This window comes from Canis lupus, chromosome 11, assembly GCF_048164855.1.
Source record: "Canis lupus baileyi chromosome 11, mCanLup2.hap1, whole genome shotgun sequence".
Lineage (NCBI taxonomy): Eukaryota > Metazoa > Chordata > Mammalia > Carnivora > Canidae > Canis > Canis lupus.
This window is the reverse complement of record NC_132848.1, coordinates 43,168,143-43,183,613: the sequence shown is the minus strand read 5'-3', so window position 1 is coordinate 43,183,613 and position 15,471 is coordinate 43,168,143. Positions and strand designations below refer to the sequence as shown.

Below are 15,471 nucleotides of genomic sequence, written 5' to 3'. Positions count from 1 at the left end.
ACACAATGTTCACCACAGCATGTGTAGTTACCATTTGTTGCCAGAAAAGGTATTACTTTTTGTGGATTTAAAAATGATGTTACTATATATATTTATATTATTTTATATATTTCATATATCATATATTATATGTTATTGTATTTATATATTTAAAAGTGGTTCTATAATTTGGGCCGGTTCTGATGTCTCAATGATTTAATTTCCCTGCTTTCCAGTTTTCAAGTTTGTAAGGTCGAGTTTCCTGTCAGTGAACATCACATATGTTATAAAGTTTATTATTCTTTCATAGTATTTAACTATAATACTAAGAACATTGTGTATTATATTGACTCATATTACTTAGAGTATGAATTTTTCAAAGCTGTTGTCAGTATTGTCAAATTATTTTTCAAACATTTTTTTGTCACATTATGTGGTCTCCAGCAATGGACAAATATACCAGTCCCATCCATATTTTCACCTGTACTACATGCTACAATTTTAAAAATAATTTAATAGAGGAAATGAATTTAATTATTGCTTTTGTTTGAGATCTTTCACTAGAAATGGAGTTGAACAATTTTCACTTTACTCAGACATTTTTATTTCCTCCTACTCCTTGCGTACTGTGTCCGGTATGGAAAAAATATTTTAGCAATTTTTATATATTAAAAATAATCACTACAGATTTCAATAAACTAAATGTTTAAAACAATCTTTTTAATAATACCAATTCTCATCATGCAGTAAGCGTTTACATAGCTTAGAGCTCACTTCAATGAAAAGAATAGTCACGGATTAAGAGAGAAATCCTAAAAATCAAGTCATGTAACCTAGATCTCTTTAACAATCAGCTTCTGTTAATTACAAACCAGGGGTGGAGATGGAGAGACAGTTTCTATTCTAAACCAAACTAAGAGAAAGGGAGGCCACTTATCTGGCGAGCACAAAGCAAATCAGACTCTGCTCCTTTCCCGATTCCACCTTTGTTTGCTTATTTAACCAGGCAAAAGTACTTAACTACACAAAACAGCTTCTACTATATTGACATAAAACTCATTTCACATGACCCACAATAATTGCTGGCAGCCTTCAAAAGGGTACCCGCTCACAACTCCATCATTTCCTCAAAACTAATTGTGGCAACAGCCCTACATTCAGTTTGTGCAATTTTTCAAAATTTTAGAACCAAATGACCCTTCATTTGTCAAGCAGTTCCCATGAAAAAGATTTTAAAAACCCTAACAACACATTTATTAAAAAATCTCATTTTCAGTGTTAAGCATGAACCCAATTTGATGACCGGGGCTGAGGACATCCTAGGGCACTGGCTCTCATTCGTGGCCTGCACCCTGGAGTCTCCCTGGAGCTTTAATAGACACTAATGTTGCCCCCCTGCCGAAGGTTCTGATGGAATCGGCCTGGGATGAAGCCCAGCCATGGGGATTCTTAAAAGAGCCTCAACCAGGAGCCTCAACCTCGCTGCTCTAGAGGAAAGTAATGGATAGAGTTTCTATCCATTACTTGCTGTAGCGACTTCTGTTTGTAAAAGGTAATAACACATGTGAGTTTATTTCTCAAAAACAAAAAACAAACAAAAAAAGAGATTCATGAGGATTTTTGTTGTTTACTTGTTTGAAGACATGCCTACAAGGTATTTTGAAATACAGAATAAACATGATGCAAATTAATCAAATCTTTAAAAAAAATAGTTCTTCGGGTTGAAGACTTTACATAACACCGTTAAAGGCAACACCTGCCAGATGTAAATAGGACATCAATGGTTTGGCCATTGATGTTCTGGCACATGGTCACTGTTCTAGCATATTTCCTGGCATCCTCTATTCCTACGCCTCTACATTCCAGTGAAACCAGACTGACTCCTTTATGCACCTCTTTGTTCTTACTGCCTGGCGGTAGTGCCTGACACCATCCACGACATGGTTGTTGACTGCATTTTTCCATTGTTCCAATAGCTGGCCAGGCTGTTATTAGTAGCAGTGCCACAGTGACCTCTCTTGATGAAACCAGAAAGTGCAGTGAGGAATTCCAGATAGGAGTCCTTGTAACTAACAATAGTCAAGTTGAGGTTGAAATGTGAGCCGGTCCCAGTCTTGGACAAAAACTGAGGAGGAAATCATATCAAAGGAGCTTAGAGAACACGGGAAGCAGAACATCACTGTTGGTCTGTTTCCGTAAGTAGACTGGCCCAGCTTTTCTGTTAACTTGTCTGAATCTTTTCCCTCCATGACCACGGAGAGGCACAAGCTTAAACTCACTCTTGTAAATGACTTTACGGGGTTTTCAACAGTCAAAGATTTAAACGTTTTGTACTAGGGATTGATTTTTCATGAGTCACCGCAGCATTCTAATCAAGGCAATTAAAAAACCCATACTGCATTTTGGAAGACATAGTCACAATACTTTAGTTTTTGTTTTTTGTTTTTTTTTTAACTCCTTTTAGTTTATATTTATTCTTATTGTTTATGTACTGACACATGCTTGGTGTAAATTCAGAGGGAAGAAGAAATGAAAGAGACAGCTCTTGATGCCACAGTCAAGGTGATAACTACTTAAGAAATTAAAGGCAAGAAAACTCTATCCTAGGGCCACCTGGGTGGTGCAGTCTGTTGAGTGTCCAACTCTTGGTTTCAGCTCAGGTCATAATTGGGGTAACGAGATCCAGCCCCACGTCAGTCTCCACACTTAGCATGGAGTCTGCTTAAGATTCTCTCTCCCTACACCTCTCCTCCTTGCCCTCTCTCTCTCTCAAATAAATAAGTAAATCTTAAAAAAAAAAAAAAAAAAAAAAAAAAAAAAAAGAAAGAAAGAAAAAAGAAAATTTATCCTATGAAGCCAGTACAAACGGGAATACTGTCATCAGATCATAAACACTTATGCTATCGGGGGTCAGCCAGCTAACAGTTAACTTGGAGACTTGGGGTTCGGTTTCAACCTTTGCACTGACTGAATCAATTAACTTTCTGCCTAATTAACTCAGCTCTCTTATGAGGCTACACAGAAAGCATCCCATATGGACAATGGCCCTATTTCCCCTTCTACCAACGAGGTATAAAATTGTTTATCTGCATACTGATAACTTACAGGTTAAAGAAAGAGCAGGAGATAGGATGTTTATTTGAATAGAAATATAATATTAACATAAATATTTTTTGAACAAAATGATCATTTTAGAGATGGTAAGAAAGGAAAGAGGATACAACAGCCAGGTGAGGAATTAGAATATTTTCTTCCCTGAATGAAGGACAGAAACACCCTGGCTCCTCACTCCATTGACATTTGAGGGGCTTCAACCACAGGACCACCTTCACAGTGGTCCTACACTGCACACCTCCTAATAGCAATAAATAGACCTTTAGCCACAAAACCGTTTTAGATGGAATCCAAAACAAATAATTTCCGTATCAAATTACCAAACTATTTTTGTAAGACTGCAGGTTAACTATTTATTTTTCTTCACACACCCTGTCCCCAAGACTTTTAAAGAGTGCTAAAAATGATACAAACCCCAAGAAGATAATAATAATAATAGAGCAGAAGCAACAGAATAAAGGAAAATAAAGATAAAGCCAGAAAACAGAGCCAGAAAAGAGGCTAAAAATATGCATAAACACAGTATGGGCCACAGATGTGACCCTAACCTGCTAGCAGCCACAGTGAATAAAGTAGCCTGGTCAAGTGCTCCTGTACAGACTCTTAAAGATAAAAACAAATAAATTTCACAGAAGACAACCAAGTCTTCCTAGTATTTAGACCAGAAAACAAAAACAAAAACAAAAACAAAACCCAACAAAACAAAAACACTTCTGAAAGTGAAAGTCTATTTGTGAAAAAGAAACTATATGATATAACAAGCAATGTCCTCAACATTATCTTAATACAAAGTTTCATAGGACTTTGCCTTAAAAAAAAAAAACTCCTCCAGATGGGGTGCCCAGTTTCATCTGAATTTCAGATAAACAAGCCAGATAGACTCCCACTAAACAATTACTCATTGTTTGTCTCTGATTCCAATTTAACTCAGCACCCAATATATTTATTTGCAAAATTTGGCAACTTAGGGTGAAGGCCTCACATAGAATTGCAAATCCCTACATCTGTGCAGGTTGATAATACTGATCAAAATGTGTGACAGCATTCAGGCACCAGCCATGGGCAGATCAGTGCTACAGTTGAGATCTCTTGAGTATCCAGGGGAAAAATAATCACTGAAACTTAAAAATTAAAACATTTGATGGGAAAGCACTTCCTGGGGTCATTAAGAACTTAAAGAGGTCTTACTAAACAATGCACATAAAGGGGGGGTCCCTGGGTGGCTCAGCGGTTTAGTGCCTGCCTTTGGCCTAGAGCGTGGTCCTGGAGTCCTGGGATCCAGGCCCACATCGGGCTCCTGCATGGACCCTGCTTCTCCCTCTGCCTGTGTCTCCACCTCTCTCTCTCTCTCTCTCTCTCTTTCTCTTTCCCTCTCTCTCTCATGAATAAATAAATAAAATATTTTAAGAAAAATGCATGTAAATCTACTGTATTGGCAAGTCATTACTACTCACCTATAGACAATTTGTGGAATATCAGTGGTTTTGCTTGTTTATTTTTTCTGGTTTTGGTGCCATATAAAATTATTGGACACTGACATAGATTAATTATCTTAAAATAGAACTTCTAAATCATTCCTACGGAATGTGGAAACCTAGTAAAATATTCCAAATGCATTTTAAAGCACTAATTAGTGACCAAAAGGCACTTGGCAAAAATAGCACTGTACACATTTTTAAGTGTCTTTGATGATTTTAGATCTGGCTATATGATAGTTCATATATTAAAATAAAGCTCAAAAATATTTCTAAACACTATTAAACTATTTAGTGCCACATTCTAAAATAAAATTTAGATGCTTGGAAAGAAAATGCTGTCATCAAACCATTGGATTTCCCTTTTTTCTAAATGAATTGCCCCTTACCATGGTTAGTTGTTGATATCAGGAAGAGTATATAGAACTACTTTATTTGCTTGATAACTTCTCCTATTAATTTTAGTTTGAAATAATTGAATATTGCATCTTCTCACACAATCAAGATGGGGGACTTACTTTCCCTTTTTTCACATTCACCTCTATCTTCTTTTTTTCCAATTCTATACTCTTAAAGATAATTTTAAAAATATGACTTTTAAAATTTTGCATCTCTAATAATGAAATTTACTCCCAACACCTTAGAATTCAAAATGAATCTCTGATTTGACATTCAAGAATTTTATTGAATTCACTATAGATTGTAAATATAAAATTTCTTTTTAGAAAAAAAATAAAAAATAAAATTTCTTGATGTTTATTAATCTCTTAAGAAATTGGCCAATGGGATCCCTGGGTGGTGCAGCGGTTTGGCGCCTGCCTTTGGCCCAGGGCGCGATCCTGGAGACCCGGGATCGAATCCCACGTCGGGCTCCCTGCATGGAGCCTGCTTCTCCCTCTGCCTGTGTCTCTGCCTCTCTCTCTCTCTCTCTCTCTCTCTGTGTGACTATCATAAATTAAAAAAAAAAAAAAAATTTAGAAACTGGCCAATGGAACGAGCCAAATTGATGAGTGCCAAGTTTCTCTACAAAGCTACATGGGTATCAGTTAATCAATAGTGAGAAAAACAACACAATGTATTTTAATTAAGTTTGTATTGAATCTTAGGTAGAAAATATAGTTGATCTCACAGATCAGTAGTAGCTGAGACAAAAAGGATTTGCAGTCTGGTCAGGAATCTGCAAAGCCGGTGATAATTCCTGACCCACTTTGGCTGGTTCTGATGTCTCAATTGCTTAACTTTTCTGATCCCTAGTTTTCAAGTTTCTAAGGTCAAGTTTCCTGCCAGTAAGCATCATGTATGTTGTAAAGTTTAATTTGTATGCCTCATATAAAGAGCTTATAGTTATTATGAATTTTGTATTAATCTAATAATTTTACAATAATCTATGTTTGTGTGAAGAATTAAACTATTCTCTAAGGGGTTTACTGCAGGTGTTCCTATAGTGAAAAATGTTGGATATTCAGCTTACAAACATATGCAATGGAAATTTCCTTTTTTTTTACCTTAATGCAAGAGTAATACATTCATGTTTAAAAAAATAAATAGGATTTTTAAAAAAGATTTTATTTATATATTTATTTCTTGACAGAGAACTTGAGCCAGGGGAGGAGCAAGCCCACTCCATGGTGAGCATGGAGCCTGACATGGGACTCAGGCCCACAATCCTGAGATCATGACCTGGATCTAAACCAAGAGTTGGGTGCTTACCCCACTGAGCCACCCAGGTACCCCTCACTAGGATTTTCACTGAAAGGTGCCTCTTTTCTACTCCAAACCTGTAATTCCCTTTCCAGAAAAAAAGCTGATTGACAGGTTCTTGTGAATCCTTTAAGAAAATTCTATGCATGTATACAGCATAGATGTTGCACATGCCTCCCTTTTATCCAATCTTCTGTTTTTAACATTTTTATTTTAATGTATGTGTGGATACCATCCACCCTGTTTTACAGCTTGGTTTTTTTTAACGCTTAAGAAATTCTTTGGAGATCTTTTCATAACTACAAGGTTTTTATACATTGTTTTATTGTTTAGAGGTACTATAATTTGACAAGGTTTGTATTGATCGACACTTAATGTAAATGGTTTCTTGTCTGCCTTCTGCCTTATAAACAATGCTGCCAAGATCGCCTTTGTAAAAAATCTCTTCTGCAGGTATGTGTTAGGATTGCTTTTCAGGGGTGCCTGGCTGGATCACTCATGAGAGCAGGTGACTCTTGATCTGGGGGTTGTGAGTTTGAGCCCCATGTGGAGTATAAAGATTACTTAAAAATAAAATCCCATGCAGGGGGTTGCAGGTGGAGGACAGTCCTTTGGACATTTGGACCCTCTGGGGGAACTGATGTTTAGGAGAATGACCCAAGGGCAAGAGCACTGGTTGAAGCCACAGTCATCATGGTGGAAGCTGCAGTGTGAGTGTCTGGTGCCTGCACTGTGACTTTGGCTGTGGTTCTTAGCATTCAGCACTCCAGAGCTCTGTGGGCCTGGTCTGGTTTGGAACATAAGTTTTTACTGCTCTGAGCCCCAGCTATCTCTCCAAGCATCCGTTTCCTTTTTGAGAAAATCAATGTATTCCTTCTGCTTGAAACCACAGATGCTGGCCCAATTGTACCGAGAGAGGTTCTATCTAATTTTCCTCTAAATAGTGAATTTGTTAAATAGTGAGTCTTTCCAGTGCATGAACATGATTTGATCATGGCTTATATACAATTTCCTCAGGAATTCATCAGTGGTATTATGCAAAGTATTAAATCTAAATTACAAAAGAAGAGTGATTAGAGTGAACCCATCTGGAGGGCAGTACTATCAGCTCTCATTAAGGACTGGGGCATTTTAAAACAAAACTATTATACTATGGTATACAATGGGGTTCAGGTTTGGGGCATGGAACATAGTGAGGGGAACTGAAGTTTGTTGATTTCCAGGTTCCAAGATTCATAAAAATGACTCAGCCCCAAATATAAATACTTTTGTCTCAGCTCACTAGCTAATGTGGAGGACTATGCCACCTCCAAATATGCTGCTTTGGTATAATGAGAATCAAGAAGCCTTTTAAGAGCTTCTCTCATCTGACTCAAAGCAGAAGCTTCTGAAAATGAAAACTGCTCCAAATCCCCTTTTCCCAGGGAAGCTCTATGGCCATTTAGAGGATGGAAAGTTTGGCCCCAAAGTGGACCTGCACAAACAAACCTTGCTGAGAGGGCCCTCCTTTTCCATCAGTTTCTCCCATATAGTCACCCTCTCATAGTCTGCAGCCCCTAGAAACCTAACAACCCCTTTCCCTTTGTCTTGTCACTTACCTACAAATTTGTCATTCTTTGTTAAGATGCCATGTAAGTCCACGTCAGCACCACCCCTTTCAGTCGCCCATCACTGAGTTTCTCCCACCCATATACATACTGTTCATATTAATAAATTCTGTTTTTCTCTTGTTCATATGTCTTTTGTCAGTTTGTTTTCAGGTTCTAGCTGGAGAACCGAGGTGGGTAGAGGGCAAAGATTTCCTCCCTTCCCTACACTAGCACCAAAGACAGTACCGAATAAAAATACCTGTGCCAAGTAAGTAGCTACAGCTGCCCCGGTCTGAAATTCCACCAGGTGCAGAGCCCAGGTGAAAGCCATTCCATTCAAGCAAACCTGAAGTCTCGAGAGTTCTATGTGTGCACTATTAGGCAGGAAAGCACCACATCTGCCTCAAGTGTCTACTTACCTTGTGATATCTTGTACAGCAATGTCTTAACTGTGCAAAATTTGTAGTCTCCTGTGCTCTCGGTGGTTTCAGTGTTCTTACTGCAGCATGGGTCTTCAGGAGAGCAACTACCTCAGAACATATGTAGCAGCCATTCATTCACAAATACCACATCTCCCATAGAAAGTACCATTTCTTTTTGTTATTAAATTGTGGATACGGAGAGCACCATCCCTTATCATCCCTTATCAAATAGTCACAAAACACTACAACTGCCCCCTGAAGAGTAGTCATAAGTTTTGATTATTTCTCTTCTATTCTCTGTATTTGTCTCTTTCTCACCTGTGTATACATTCTCCCCATCCCCTTTGGCCAGAACAATCTTTTATGGATGTATAATTTACACATGATACATAGATATTAAGTGTTCATTCTGAAGAGTTTTGTCAATTGTATATACCTGTTTAACCACCATCTGAGGAAATAGAAAGTATTTCCAAAACCCCAGAAAACACTCAAACTTCTTTCTAGTCAGTTCTACACTATTTCCACTAAAATAAAACAAAACAAAACAGAACAGAACACAGGTTTCTAACACATAGGTTTGTTTTCCTTTTATTGAAATTCATACAAATTGCATCACAAAATTTGTGTCTTCTTGGTCGGGGGTTGGGGGGCTTGCTATAATGTTTTTGAAGTTGATCTAAATTGTGTGTGTCAGTAATTCATTCCTTTTTACTAAGAAGCATTCCACTGTATGACTTTACCACAGTGTGTTTATTCATTTACCTGTTGACAGTTATTTGGGTCATTTCCAGTTTGAGGCAATTATGAATAAGGCTACTAGGAACATTCTTCTCTAAGTCCTTTTGTAAACATATATTTACTTTGCATAAATTCTATAGTACTCTACTGGTGTGACACCTGGAAGTGAAATTTCAGGGTCATGGGGCAAATTTAACTTTATGAGAAATTGCAAAGGAGTTTTCCAGTGTGGTAGTTGGACATTTCTATACTCCAGCCAGCAATAGATGAGACTTCTGGTTGCTTCTGATACTCATTAACATTTGTTCTGTTAGGTTTTTTGATAAGAACCCCACTAATGTATGTGAAATGATATCTCATTGTGGTTTGAATTTGCATCCCCTGATTGCTAATGATGTGGAATAGTTTTCCATGTGCTTATTGGCTATTTTGCATACATTTTTGTGAAGTATTTGTTCAAGTGTGGGGTTTTATTTTTTTGGTCATTTTAAATTGGGTTGTTTGTATTTTTTCTTATGAATTATTTATGCATTTTGCAAATCTGCATTCATCCTTGTGCAGGGGACATGCTAAGCTACTCTGTATTCTTCCAATTTTAGTATATGTACTTTCAAAGCAAGCACAGTTCTTTATGTATTTTGGATTCAATTCTTTAGTTAGATATAGGTACTGTAGATATTTTTTCCAAAACTATTATTTTTTAATGAGCAATATCAAGTACATATCATAACCATTCTCTGGAATAGCTATACCCAAACATTCGAGTGACAGATATACCAGGCAGTTATTGCCATCACAAAAAAATTGGTAATAAAAAACTATCCTAAAACATAGCAACTTAAAACAATAAGCATTTATATAACAACCAAGGGTAGAGGTCAGTTGAGGTCAGCTGACCTAGGCTGGATTCAGCTGAAGTATCTTGGCTGGGGTTGTTCTGCTCCATGGGTCTCCTATTCTCCTTCTGGAATCAGTAGGTGGGCACAGCCATTTTCTTCTCATGGTGATGGCTGAGGCACAAAAGGACCAGCAGAAACATGCAATGCCTCTTAAGTCTGAGACTCAGACCAACACTGTGTCACTTTCACATCTACCTGTGGACCAGAGCTGAAGTAAGAAATGTGTCTGGCCCACAGTTAGTGACCTTTGTAAAATTACTTGATTAACTGCATAGATACAAGGAGGAGTGAAGAATGGGAATTAAATCTGCTGCAAACCTGTAAAAATCATAAGTTTATAAATACATTTTTAAAGAATATGTGATAGAAAACAGACATTAAGAATAATTCACAGAATATTTTGCCCTCATTCACTGTCTTACTGAGCATTTGATTTCCCTCCCTAGGCCCAGTTTATTCCATTTAGAATTCAACTAGTCCTAAAACCATGCATTTATGAATTCGTGAATTTATTTAATAATTATTTAGAATATTTTGTCTATGCCAGGTACTGTATGCTAGATTCAGAACCACAACAGTGAAAAAAAGAGGCAGAAATTATGAAGTTCAGAACTGGACACAGACAACTGGGTAGGAGATTTCATTCAGTAGGATACTATGGGAGTCCATTAGAAGGGCAGTTTCCAGAATTCTGGTGTGAAGGGAGGTTTTACAAAGAAAATGACATCTAAGCCAAAGCCTAACCAATACATGGGAGTTAAAAAGGCAAAGGTGGAGAAGAAGTATATTAGCCTGTGCAAGAAGTGATGGAGGGCAAACTGGCTTGGAAGTGAAATAGTTAGATGCAGCCCAGAGTTTGAGTGGAGAGGTGACTATGGCCACAGAATAAAGAGTAGATCAAAGACATGGAGAAAGAGGAGGCAGGGAAGCCACTGCAGTGTCTAAGCTACAGGTGATAGTTCAACAACCAAGGGTGGATGTAGCAGGGGTGGAGAGATGGGGATGGATTTCAGTGACATCTTGGAGTCCCAGTGAGGGGGCATGGAGTTTGATTCCATGGAGGATGAATGGAGAGTGAGAGAGCAAGTTTAATGCCCAAATTTCTTGACTAGTCAAATTGATGGTTTTACATTTAATGAAATAAGAGCCAGAGGAAAGGGTCACATTGGGCTGGTGGGAGAAACAGATCAATAAATTTTATTCTAAAATATTGAGTTACCTGGGTTGAAAGGTGAACTGAGGCATAGGAAATATTTTAAGAGTTTATATGAGCAAAAATCAATTGAAATCACGTATCATCTAATCTAGAATACAGAAAGAAGGTCCAAGGAATTGTATAAAAAGGAAGACTTATATGGGCAGAAGGAAGCTGGAATAAGAAAGATGGAGAAGAGGCATATCAGCATGTGCAAGGTTATGGCAAGGTTACTTTTCTTTGGGGGATGACAGGCGTTTCTCTGGTAGATTACTTAATTAGCATTGGTGAGATTATTCCTGATCAACTGGTTTAATATTCCATTTCTGGGAGAGCTGAAACTATAATGAAATTAAGTCTTGGTTTGGTGACAGGGGGCTTAGCATAAGCGACTCCGTTTGGGGTCTATTGTCTTATTTTTAACACTTGTGAGATATCTAGGAGGCACTGCCTTCCACTTAGCAGTAAATATGAACCTGAAATTTAGTAGAGAATTTAGGCCTGGTCACAAGTATTTGTAGGTCGCAAGTATTGTCAGAATTGAACATCAAGGGAGAGGGTGCAAATGCTCATGGAGAATATACAAAGTAAGAGAGCAGATGGTGAAGAATATCAGTCAACAGGTCAGCAAGGAGAGGGTGGACAGGTGAGAGGATCTTGCCAGGGAGGCTAAGAATGTGCAGCCTAAGCCATAGGGAGGAAGACTATGGAGGAAGGGTGTATGTGCACCTGCAGGGAGGGAGAGGCTGAATAGCAAAGAGCAAGGGAATGATCAGTATGCTGACATTCCTGACAAGACCCAAGAGAATGACATTTGAAGCTCAGATGGAAGAATAAAATTTAGATAGCAATCAAGGCCCTCCTCAGTAGGAGAAGAGAAAGAGATGGTATGGAAGCAAATAAATGCTTGATCTGGTGTAGGTCAGAGGGTTCTTGTTGATGGTTTGATGGTTTCTTTCCTTCTTCTTCTTCTTTTTTTTTTTTTTTTTAAGAAGAAAAGAGTGGTTTGGGAAGGAGGTAAATAAACTATTATTCCTTAGGAGAGCAGAGCAAGTTTGAAAAAAAAAATGGGAGAGAAAATGAAGAAAACCTAATTGTTCTCCTCAAAGCATTTAGGTCTCAGGAGTGGTGAGGTACCGTGAATTTCTCATGTCCCAAATCTTAATGACTTTTCTGTTTTCCACCGTTGTTCCGAAGCACATAAAGGGAAAGCAGACATTTGGCTTGATTCACTCAGGTGGCGGGAAGACAGCAAGAATGTAACAGATGCATTTCCTTTGGTGGTAACCTGATTACCTCTCACCTTCAAGGCCCTTCACTGAAGAATAGCCAGAAGAATTTTGAATTTAAAAATAATCCAAATATTTGTCTTCACGTTATCAATGCTGTGGTATATACTCTTAGTGTATTGAAAAATTGAAGAGTAAAAGAAGTATGTTCACTTCTATTCAATCAGTTTGTGTAGCGTCATATAAAAGTTTAAGACTCAGTGTCCATCAAAGTGTTTTCGGTATGATACTGTTTCTCGAAGGAAGTAAGGATATTTTGTATATTAACTATGCAGAATTAAAAATGTACTTTACCTTGCCTCTGTCAAGTGCAATGCCTGCCAGAAGGACAATGGAACAAGAGATGTGAGGATAATGGATTTATTTTGCTCAAAGCCAACTTCTTATTTTATATTTTAAAAGTGTTCTTAGACTTGATTGAAAATTTCAGAATTTTAGTTAGTTTTTTTAAAGATTTTATTTATTTATTTGAGAGAGAGTACAAGTGGGAGGAGGGGCAGAGGAAGAGAAACACTCCCTGCTGAGCAGGGAGCCTAACTTAGGCTGGTTCCCAGGACCCTAAGATCATGACCTGAGGCAAAGGCAGAGACTTATCCAACCGAGTCACACTGGCAGCCCTGAATTTTAGATATTTTCGGTCAGCTTCTCAAAAAACAACTAACTCTTTAGTCAGTAGTAAAGAAATAAAGTGAGTTTTCCTTAACAATGCAAATTCATTGCAATCTCTTGCTCAATCTCTTGTTGATAGTCCTATGTTTGTTTTTAGGTGACTTCAATGGACAAGATTAATTTGTTTACGGACTTTATTCTCTATGCCCAATTCTTTAGGGGCATATCCTGTATATATGGTAATTTACCATGACATTTTTTTTTAATTTACCATGACATTTTAAACATTTTTGAAAAAAAATCTATACGGATCAACATTAGGAGATACACCTTTAAATAGGTATCATTAGGAGATACACCTTTAAATAGGTATTATTTCAACCACAGCCTTTTGAATCAAGGTTCAACAACGCCTGATGAAACAGATTCCCACTTCTCAGAGTACAGCACATTTCAGGACAGAAGCACACTGAGATGTTGGTGGAAAACATAAGTATGCCTTTATTTATTTTTTAAAGGATTTTATTGATTTATTTGAGAGAGAGGGAGACAGAGAGTACAAATGGGTGGAGGGGCAGAGGGAGAGCAGGAAACCTGAAACAAGGCTCTATCCCAGAACCTCAGGACCATGACCTGGGCCAAAGGCAGAAGCTTAGCTGACTGAGCCACCCATGCACCCCCATGATTATGCCTTTAAATTTAAATTATGATAAAGCATCTTTATCAACCCAAGTCATCAGTTGTTGAAATGGGAGCAATTTCATTATAAAAGGGGGAACCCAGGTACTAGGAGAAAACTGTAGGTCTGCTGAACAGAGACAGCTACATAATATAATGAAAAGATTTATAGAAGTAGGGCTCTTCTTGGTACAGTCTAATAGAGGAACTGGTTTTACAACTTTGTTTGATGTCTCTGAATTAAACAACAGGTCTTAAAAACAGGTTTATAAGAACTGGTTCTTAAATAGTGAAAGCTAGATTGCACCATAGGCATTTCTGAAGAGTAAACTACCTCTTACCTTGAGTTGAATATACACAGGGTGAGTGAGCCAAAATATTTCATATGCTTTGCTGGTCTTCACCATATAAATATGACTTAGGAAGCGAGCCACCTCAGTTGTTACAAATGATTTAAACATAAGCCAAATAATGTGTTCTTATGAACACAGCTTGGCCACTACTTTTAGATGAATGGGCATATCCTTTTTTTCCCTTTGATGGCTAACTTCTAGGTTTTCCTTGGCACTGTTACAAGCCAAAATCTTATTGTATTACCTTTCTAGGACCTTGGCAAGAATGGTCACGACGGGGAGAAGTTGAGAGTAATCCGAGAGGCTTCTTGACCAATTGAAATGCAATAAAAGCCTGGGGCCAAAGAGACCTGGAGGCGGTTATAAAGAAAAGGAAGCATGCCTCCTTGTTTAGGTGCAGAAAAGTTACAGCACTGGAGAGAGAGAGAGAAACAGAAGACAGAGTGAGCTAGATATAGCTATACTGTCACCAAATCATCACTGAATTCTCTACGCATGGCTTCAAATTGAGGTGTATGTGTGTGCATGTGCATGTGTGTACCTGTGCATGTGAGAGGAAAGATCCATTAGGGAGAAGGAAGGGGGAGAGGCGGCAGGACAAGGAAGGAGGAAGAGGAGAAGCCAAAGAAGAGAAGGAACAAGAGGAGGAGGGGGAGGAGGAGGAGATATACCAGGAGAAAAAACTATGAAAAGCACATGGCACAGTCCCTGCCCACCCCAGGGGATCATTTCCGGTTCCCTTACTGTCTTTTGCAAAGATACAAAGAGCAAGACAAAACACATAAATATACAGACTTGCATTTATGAATGTGTATTATGCACTTAAGAACAATTCATAACAGAGACCATATATAAAAGTAGAGAGTCATGAAGGAATGGGAGCATGACTGCCTTACTTCATTCTTCTAGATAATGACAAAATTTTCCACTTGTCAATAGATGGGTACCTGAAGTCTGGGAATAGTAAGGACATCATTAAGTGAGTAAACAGAGAACAGGGGGGAAAAATGGAGATTTCTTTTCTGATTTTATTTCCTCCCTATCAACAACTATGGAGATTCTTATCGGAGCTGACCTTTGTTCCTACGCTTTAGACTCTCGGAGGAGACCATTATTCTCAGTCACTGAAAACTTCTCTTCTGCAGCTGTTTTCCCTAAGCGGGGGCAGGCAAGGTTGTGGGAGTCCTGACAACAGGGCAGGGGAGGCAGCAGGTGCTGGTGTCAGTAAAGGCCCTGCCTGACTTTTCCCGCTGAGAACTCAGGCCATGGCTGAACTAGAGGGGGTATGTGCAGGCGCATATGCTTGTGTGTGTGTGTGTGTGTGTGTTGCAAAATACAGTTTCTTGGGTTTAGCTAGATTTGATTTCAGCTTCTCAGTGAGCCAGTATTTTCATGGCAAATCAACAATAACTTTCTGCAGTTCTTTC

At 38.2% G+C, this 15,471-nt stretch overlaps 1 non-coding gene across 1 annotated transcript; it reads right to left on the bottom strand.

Moving 5' to 3' along the window:
* Window positions 1-9,536: 9,536 nt before the first annotated feature.
* LOC140600574 (U6 spliceosomal RNA) lies at window positions 9,537-9,644 on the bottom strand. Its single transcript, XR_012003772.1, has one exon. It is a non-coding gene; the product is annotated as a U6 spliceosomal RNA (small nuclear RNA).
* Window positions 9,645-15,471: the final 5,827 nt, after the last annotated feature.